The 9797-nt window shown below is 35.4% G+C and overlaps 1 long non-coding RNA gene and 1 pseudogene across 2 annotated transcripts; both read left to right on the top strand.

Moving 5' to 3' along the window:
- Positions 1 to 484: 484 nt before the first annotated feature.
- Positions 485 to 8709, top strand: LOC139779568 (uncharacterized). 2 transcript variants are annotated; one of them, XR_011719929.1, is made up of 4 exons: positions 485 to 519; positions 605 to 797; positions 8053 to 8363; positions 8466 to 8709. It is a non-coding gene; the product is annotated as an uncharacterized lncRNA (long non-coding RNA). The 2 variants fall into 2 exon arrangements; XR_011719928.1 differs by lacking the exon at positions 485 to 519 and having other exon boundaries at positions 581 to 797.
- On the top strand, positions 2071 to 3538 carry LOC139779572 (uncharacterized; annotated as a pseudogene).
- Positions 8710 to 9797: the final 1088 nt, after the last annotated feature.

Here is a 9797-nt window from a genome sequence, read left to right as displayed (position 1 = left end):
GGACGTGCAAACGCGTTTCGCTTGGTCCGTACGAATGTGTAAAACGTTTGTGGAATACGCACACGAAAGGGGCACGTACGACGAAGTCGATGCGGGGACCATCGTTTCCCGTTCGCTCGCGCTCGTAGTCGATCGCTACCGTCGTGTAACTTAAGCCCTTTGCACAATAGGCGATAGCGATAGCGATAGCGACAGCGACAAAAGTGCCGACAAGCTATACCTTAAAATTCAATTTGTATAAAATTAATTCATATAAAAAACTGAAAAACTGAAATAAAATTTTAATGCTAAAAAATTTGTGTGCTAAGCAAGAGCTGTACATAATTGTTAATGATTAAGGTGTAGCACTTTATTGAAAGATATTTTACCTGCAATGTATGAACATGTTCAATAATAGATACAGACCATAGAAAATAAATAAAACAATAACCAAAAAAAAATTTTTTTTAAATACAGTAAAAGAAAAATTTATTTTTTTCTCGAGGAAAGACTCAAACTTCAAGAAGGCTTCAACATCAGGTAGAGGAAAGATATTTGGCCATCCTTGTGGCTTCGTTAACTGCTCAGAATCATCATTTCCTACATGTATCAGAATATTCTCCAGCAGCTAACCCAACCCGACAGAGGTCTCCACCGTGTCTCCTGCCGACCCTTAACGTCCTCGAGCCTCGAGCCAGGAGCCTTAACATTCGAAATCATTTCGCTAAGTGACTCAGGCCTGGTTGGATCCGCGGCGTTGAAGAAGAAATTAAAAATGAAGAAGCTAGCGTTATTGACCACTTTCACGTTTTTCAAAGGTATAAGTACTATTTTCAATTATCATTTATACCTCAAAATTTAAATATAATATATAGTATTTTACTCAAATTATATATAATATATAGTATTTCTAAAATTTTAATAGATGGATTATTGGATATTTTTAAAAAGCTGAAAACATGGCAACAGATCCTATTTTTAATCATATTCACCATATTATCGTGGTGTTTATCATACGTATTTTATCGGTTTAAACATAGGTAATATAACACATATACTACGTTTACGCGAGCGTTACTTCTGTAGTAATTTACGATATATCACTCGTTTACGCGGAGTAAATTATCGCAAGTTACTATAAAATCCCGTTTACGCGAAGTGCATGAATATACAATTCTTTAAGATTCGGTCAATTAATTCCCGAAAAATTGAAAAAATTTCGGTACCGGCTTCCAAAAAGATCGGTAACGAAAAATTATACACTTTATAGCACTCCCCGGAAAATTCTACCCCTGTTTAATCTATATTTCTTTGAGATTCGGTCAATTATTTCCCGAAAAATTAGAAAAATTAGAAAAATTAAAAAAACCGGTTTCCAGAAAATCGGTAACGAAAAACTATACACATAGTGGCACTCCCCGGAAAATTCTACCCCTATTTCATATACGTTTGGTGAAAATTCGATTCAGGGGTTTGGGCTGGGCGTTGATGAGTGAGTGAGTGAGTGAGTGAGTGAGTCAGTCAGTCAGGACATCTTCCTTTATATATATATAATAGAGAAAAAGGGGCTATTAGGGTCGAACGCGGTTCTTCGTGCGTGGAATCAGTTTATTCGTCTTCTTGGAGTACATTGAAAATAAACGTTTCGGCTCATTTTTGAGCCATCCTCAGCATTAACAAGCGATTTGCCGTACGTTTCCCTTGTCAACTGGCGAGCTTACAGACTCGAATTAACGTGAACCAAATGATCCTTATCTGTAATTTTTATAAAAAAGTTAGATGCAATAAGAGCGAAAAAGCTTTATAGACTAAGGCCAGACGAAAAGGCAATTAAAAACGCGAATTTCAGAGCATCGTAACCACATTCACAGAAATACCACGACACAATCTGTCATCACGGAACACAGATTAAATTTGGATCACGAATTTGATTGGGAGAACGTGGAAATCCTTGATAAAGAGAGATATTTATCCAGAAGATTAGTCTCTGAAATGACTCATATTAAATTACAGAGAAATAGTATTAATTTGCAGGATAACACCGAATTTTTACACCATGCATATATAGCCGTTTTAAATAAATTGTAAACTATGCCCATGAACGCTTCTCACTGGCTAACTAAACTCGGTGACGTGTCGAGTTCTGGCGTTGTCATTGGTACTTAGACCAGATATCATAACAATCCATTATCTTATTGACACAACTATCTATGCTAAACGTTATCGATGGCGTGACTTGTGACACGCTCCTTCTTTTCAAATTTTTGTCATTTCATTGCTGCGTAACGTGTGGACGGGACGGATAAGTCCTTTCGCTACTTTTATTGTATACGGCTTCATGCCCCACGTTCACCTCGACCTTTTGGTGAGTCTATAAAGCTTTTTCGCTCTTATTGCATCTAACTTTTTTATAAAAATTACAGATAAGGATCATTTGGTCCACGTTAATTCGAGTCTGTAAGCTCGCCAGTTGACAAGGGGAACGTACGGCAAATCGCTTGTTAATGCTGAGGATGGCTCAAAAATGAGCCGAAACGTTTATTTTCAATGTACTCCAAGAAGACGAATAAACTGATTCCACGCACGAAGAACCGCGTTCGACCCTAATAGCCCCTTTTTCTCTATTATTGTAATTCCCGAGGGTCATTCTATGATTTTATATATATATATATATATGTATATATAGTCGTATTAAACCTGCTGCCGATTGGTCTTCTGTTAAGATAAGAGTTTTGGGACAAGCAAACACTCTCGCTAATGCTGAAAAAAAGCTCAAAAGGCAGAGGATACATCTCAATTAAGCAGTGAATCGAATTCGGAGACATCTTTTTCTTCGAAACGACAGAGAAAAACACCTTCTCGATTTCATAATATTGATGATGATGCATCTTCATCTTCTGATGAAGAAACCACACAAAAAGAACTCACACAGCCAAAAAACCGAACTCAGAAGAAAACTACGGACTCAGAAAATATTCCTACATCCCGTTGTTCCACCTTTTCCTGAATCTGAAGGAATTCTAACTAAGATTTTTACAATGATCGAAGAAGTGAAATTTGAAATAGCCAAATTAAAACAAAATCAGCAAGAAATTAAAAGAGGAATAGATTGCTTTACTGGCATCAAATAACAATATAAATATAAATAAATTCAGTCGTCTACTTCCAATTACTTCTATAGAATCTTTCAACGATATTCCCGGGAAAAAAAGATTATTATATATAAATATATATGGATTACATATGAATTTTGTCTCTATATGATCATATATAATGCTAAAGATACTTCTAGGAGCGAGAGGCTTTAAAATTCTCCCAATCGTCATCGATACAAGAGATACAATGCCTACAGGAACAATATCCTGTCTTAAGCCTTGTGTACACGATACTAGAAATCGGTCCGAGTTTCGGTTTAAGCCAATCAACTTGCAGCTCTTACAGAAAAGCAGCAGTTTCATTCTTTACAAGAGATTCAACAAAAGTGCAAGAAACAGAAAAAGATTTGAGCTAATGCAAATAATAAAAATGATGGAGTTTCCTAGAGGAAGAAGAACACGCGCCACGCAAAGAACGCGACTCGCGAGCTAGGTTATATACGTATCGTTACAACGTGGAGGTCGTGGAGACGATGATTTCACAATTAATAATGTGTTAAACGACATTTATTTCGACGTGTTATTTCGACCCGCAGGGAGGATTGATTTACCGCGCAATCCTTTGGGCTTAACAAACCCACAGACCCGAGTTTAATAGTGGACTGCAAAAACAGTGATATGCTTCAAAGCCTTCTGAAAAAGATGCGGAAGTTAAACAAATTTATATCCAGCAGATTGTCTGACAAGGCGCTGAAATGATATTACTCGAAGGTTGACTGCGTCGAATTAAGTTGCAATGACCTCCTACGAGAACTAAGAAGAATGAAGAAGAATGTATGGACAACGACCAGATCAATTTGATGTTACGAGTGCGTCTGAAGTTTCAAACTTTCAAGAAAGTATATTTGATGTTACGACCGAGATCAATTTGATGATCTCACCTCTAACTGTCTTGTTATTATAGATACTTGTCTATATGTGTTGACATTAAATACATAATATGTATAGCCTTGTCAGTTCGCGGAAATCTTCCAGGACAGTCGGATCGTTGTCTTCATATACGCTCGTATTAAACGTAATAGTTCGAGTTTTTTTTTTAAGTTTAATACAAAATTTAAAAAAAAAACTCGAACTAAAAAAAAATTTGGAACGCAGGTAAAATCTTCGGACTACCTGCATGAAAAAGTGACGCTTGGAAAAATCGAGTGCCCGTCTCAGATACGGAGATTATCAGCTATATCATCGAGGATATTCCTAACCAGGAACTACGCACGCAAGCTAGAGTGCAATGCTACCAGACATTAGATGCGATATGCTGACCGCATTCGCAAGTGTTTCATCATTTATTTACTCGGGGGCCCTACTTCTGATTTTAAACATTTGCAGCATATTCTACCATCAAACATCAGCGATGCGAGTCGTTTGGCAAGGCAGCCGAACGGCGACAGGCTGTGCGGCAACGAGTAAGTTGACCGGCAATGCTTGTCGTTGATTTGATCATAACACGGTTAAGAGGTGAGATCATCAAATTGATCTCGGTCTTGACCATAGAGATATAAGAATAGAGTGCGCATCAAGCGAGCTAAAAAAGCGATATAGAAATAGAAAGAAATACTAGAATGTTCATGTTTTAAATTTTTTCATTAAAGTAGGATATATTAAATATATATAGACATATGTATGTATGACGTATGTATTATGCATTATTTTCATTTTTTATATTGCTTCCTCATAGAGAAAGCTTTGTTTTCGTAAAAAAAATTTTTTTTATTTGTTTTTCTGAATGTGTTCAGAATGTTCTAAAACGTCGAAAAATTGTAATTTTAAAAAATGTCTGTATGTATGTATGTGTGTGTGTATGTGTGTATGTGTGTATGTGCCAAATTTACCGAAATTTCTATAACTCCAGAACTAATCAACCAAATCTTAACGTATCATATATATCATATATATATATATGATCGTACATCAAGAGATGGTTGCCGTTGGTGTCCTGTCGGTACTTGACGATGATCACCGGCACCACCAATATCAGCTATAAAAAATGAAAATAATGCATAATACATACGTCATACATACATATGTCTATATATTATAGCTGATATTGGTGGTGCCGGTGATCATCGTCAAGTACCGACAGGACACCAACGGCAACCATCTCTTGATGTACGATCATATATATATATATATATATATATATATATATATATATATATGTATACAAACGATGAAATGGTGCAAGTAGAAACTTGCACATTGCTTCCTCATAGTTCTTAAGTGTGCAAGTAGAAATCTGCACATTGTTTACTTATAGTTCTTAAGCTTTTATTTTATTCGATGCATAATTAGTAGTATTTATTTATTTGTTTTGGCTTCCTCATAGAGGAACCTTTGTGAGCGAAGGTTTCTACTTGCACACTTAAAAACTATGAAACAATGTGCAAATTTATAATTTACATACTTAAAAATTTTAAGAAAGTTTCTACTTGAGTGCATCACCCGTAAGAATTAGAAAAATTAAAAAAAACGTTATTAACTTAAAAACTATTGGACCGAATTTGTATTAAAACCATATAAAATAGGGGTAGAATTTTCCGGCGAGTGCTATAGAGTGTGTATTTTTTTCGTTACCGATGTTCTGGAAACCGATTTTTTAATTTTTCTAATTCTTACGGGTAAAAAAATTTTAAAAATCGGTTTCCAGAAAATAGATAACGAAAAACTATACATTCTATAGCATTCCCCGGAAAATTCTACCCCTATTTCATATACAATTCGTTAAGATTTGGTTGATTAGTTCTGGAGTTATAGAAATTTCGGTAAATTTGGCACATACACACATACACACATACACACATACACACACACATACATACATACAGACATTTTTTAAAATTACAATTTTTCGACGTTTTAGAACATTCTGAACACATTCAGAAAAACAAATAAAAAAAATTTTTTTAACGAAAACAAAGCTTCCTCTATGAGGAAGCAAAAGCTGTCTTTTCGCGATAGAAATAGAAAAAGAAAGCTGCAATATGGACCCCTTCTGTCTTTGTCTGACAACACATAAGAAATGGAAGATATTAACAAAATATTAACCATGTAATATTTAATTGCGGATTATATATATCCACTCGGGAATTACGTCAACCAATCCAAATCGACAAGATGTCAAGCTCAAAATCATCCCTCTCAACAAGGAGTGTAACAACAAGGAGGCGGCACATCCACTGTCAGTAATGAAATACCAAGTCTTCCCTCTGATTCGGTTGAGAATCTACTGGATATGGGGATTCTAGAAGAAAACCCTTCGGAGAGCAGGCCTCCGGCACTAAAGAGGAAGAGAAATCTTCCAACAGACGAGACAGATGTGCAAGATTCTTATTTCAAATACATTGAGGAAACCTTTCCTCAATCTCCAAGAGATATTCTCCCATTTTTAAATAATCCCCCTCATCAATTCATCCGTCTTCTCCTCGCAACTTGCAAGTCTATTGGCGTTTTCGATTTGTGACGAACCTGGCTCGGGTTAGTTCATAGACATAGAATACATACATAATATGTATATGTGTTCTATGTCCATGAGCTAACCCGAGCCAGGTTCGTCACAAATCGAAAACGCCATATGGATCTCCCCCCCCCTCCCTTAGAAAGAGCCGCCACAACACGGTTTTATTATTGCTGTGTATTTAATCGCACAGTTTAGGAACAGAAAGAATAAAGCATACACTGCTTGAGAACAACAGGATAAAAGTGTTACGCTCAGACAACGGCAGGGAATACTTGTCAAAGGAGTTTGGCGAATTTTTACGGACAAGGGGAATTCGTCATGAGAACTCTACACCGTACGTTCACCAGCAGAATGGGCGTGGCGGAATGTGAGATGCGAACACTCGTAGAGATCTCAAGTCAAAGAAGTCGTAACTACGGAATACTACCGAACTCGGAGACTACGAGATGCGTACGATATACTAATTAACCGAACGCGAGCAACAATACCGTGGCGCAGTGCTGTGTGTCATTTGTGTGGTATAAATTATAATCTCTGAAAAAGAAGAAGAAGAAGCTTGTGTTATTTAAATCGAGTAAAAAATATTTGCTTCAAAAATGATTTGCCGTGATTTCATGGCTCGCGTATGCTGTAAAAATCCCTGTAAAGTCATAAATTGCACTAATGCATCTTCCAATGGCAACAAGTTTTGTAAATTGGTACATCTCACAGAGTACGAAATCCAGAAAGTTAACGAAAACGTACAACCCTTTCGGCAAACTCTATAATGAAATGAAACGATTAGCATTTTTTTTTTTAAGATAAACTTTCCCAGTAGAATTCGACCAAATTGCTTTCGACCAAATCATTGAGGTCATTATGCTCATTTAGAGAGATCGATGCCATTAAAGAATTTAAAAAAATCAAACGAGAAACCACTTCAACAACAGATTCAACAGCTCAAAAAATCAAACAAAGAATTTAAAAAAAAATTAAAGAAATCAAACAAACAGCTCAATTCAAGGCTTAATGAGTTCGAAAAAGAACTGGTTGAAAGTAATAAAAAAATTAGAGCATTTACCAACTTAATATGGATTTTGACCTTAGGCGAGGACGCACGAATAAAAAAAAAAAATTATTGACAAATATCCACGACATCCACGACAGATCAAATTCTTATAAGCGTGTGCAACAGAGACAAGCGAAAATATTCCTGCGTTATTCGCGGTTAATATTCGTAATACATTCGGTTGTTACGGATGCTTTGCGGATCTTAACGGCTTATAGAAATGTAACGAGAGCTCTTAAACTTAAATTGTGAATTTCTTTTTTTATCGCTCATCAATTGGATGGATAAAATTAACGCTTGAGCGAATAAAACTCATTTAGACAAATATATTCAGCTGATCGGGCAAATTATATTATTAATACAATAAACTTTATTGTTGCCTAACAGTAATTTTTATTGAATTTATTGGGCAACAGGAACGAGGAGGAACTAAGGAAAAGGAACGTAATTTTAAGGGTTGAGAAGGAGAAATGGGGAGGCAAGGAATCAAACTGGGAGAAAGTAAAGGAGCGCAAGAGACGCAGTCACCAATCGTTAGCGGCTAGTGTAATACGGGTAAAACACAGTGCATTTTAGAACACAGCTTCTATGTGGAGAGACGGTAATCGTACAATTCGTACGTACAACTTTGAATGCTGTTTTTTCATCCTGTGAATAGAAATGGGAAAGTATTCAAAATATACAAAGAAATATAATGAAGACTGGGAGAAAGAACCTATATTTTCTCGTAAGTGATATCTTCTTAACCTCAATACCAAACTTTTCTATGAATTTATTGCATATATTTATAATAGTTTTAAAGTACTCTCTTTCTCTTTTTGTAATTTAGATTGGCTTCAAAGGACCTCAGAGGTTCTCATAAGCGAAGGAAAGCCTGAGGCTTACTGTAAACTATGCCGCACAACCCTAAGGCCTCATCGAACAGACTTAGTGGACCATACCAAAGCCAAAAAGCACAAACAAGCCGAAAGTGCTCTACCTTCTCGTAAAGGCAGCTGTCAGACTATTCTTCAGTCTTATGGTGTGCAATATATGTTTTCGAGTTCTTTTATTTTAGATGTATGCGTGGTTGCTTGAAATATTGATGGTGGCATAATCACATGTTTCCCGACGGGAAATAATTTAAAAAATGTGTCGATTGTATCTTATTTTATACAAGCGCGTTCATACTAGTCGCGTATGCGCGAAGCAACATGTTAGAAAAACAAAAGAATATCTGAATATATATCACATCAAAACCGCAAGCGGTCTCAATGCAATCGGTCTGAAAGGTATAAGCAGAAGTTTGTTTTCACATCCAAGCAATTAAGCAAATATAATATTCAAAAGAAAAGAAGTGATCAATAATTCAAAATAAGTTTCCTTCGCTTCGCTGATAAAGAGTACGCGCGAGAGGGAATTGACGGTTCGTTTCGGACAGAAGTATGATCTAACCTATATGCGTCGCAGCAAAGGATTTTTGTAATTTATTTCTCTTTATATTTTATATCTGATATAAATATTGATGATAAAATGTAATAATTTTTGATTTATTAATATGCCATTATATACGCGATAATAACAAAACGTTTGCATTTGTGCTTCGATAAAATATGAACTGCGCAAATCGGATTAAAAAATTATACATTTTTTTTTGTTATAAAATCCTTTAGAAACTTGCGAAAAAAAGATTTATTCCAAGAATCAACTCTCTATCTTTTGAACTGAAAAGACTATACTTTTGAAATAACATCTCGTTGAAACAAGAATAAATTAGCAGCAGCATCGTGTTATATCAAAATTTTATTATACCTATATGTAAAAAAACTAACCATATGGAATAATTACAAGAACGGCAATTTTCCTCGATAATACTCTTAATTAATACTGTATCGAACTTCATCTGCTCGGTTCGCAAATCGATATCTAAGAAACTTTGGTTTGCGTCGTAAAAAATATTCGCCACTTATTGTTAAAATGGTAGCAAACTTAATAAATGAATAACAAATATTTTGCACACGAAGTTTCAACTTTATTGCATAAAATTCTTCAAAATTTGGTAGAACAAATTTGAGAATCAAGATGAATATCATATAAGCTCACGGATTTCACCAGACAGACGTAAAATCAAAAACTAATTGGAAAAAAATATTTTTGTGTGTGTAATATATCTCGATTAATG

The sequence above is a fragment of the Temnothorax nylanderi genome, unplaced genomic scaffold (genome assembly GCF_030848795.1).
Source record: "Temnothorax nylanderi isolate EJ_2023f unplaced genomic scaffold, tnyl_v1.0 TNYL_tig0232_pilon, whole genome shotgun sequence".
NCBI lineage: Eukaryota > Metazoa > Arthropoda > Insecta > Hymenoptera > Formicidae > Temnothorax > Temnothorax nylanderi.
The sequence above is the reverse complement of the archived record's forward strand: the minus strand, read 5'-3'. Positions and strand labels throughout refer to the sequence as shown.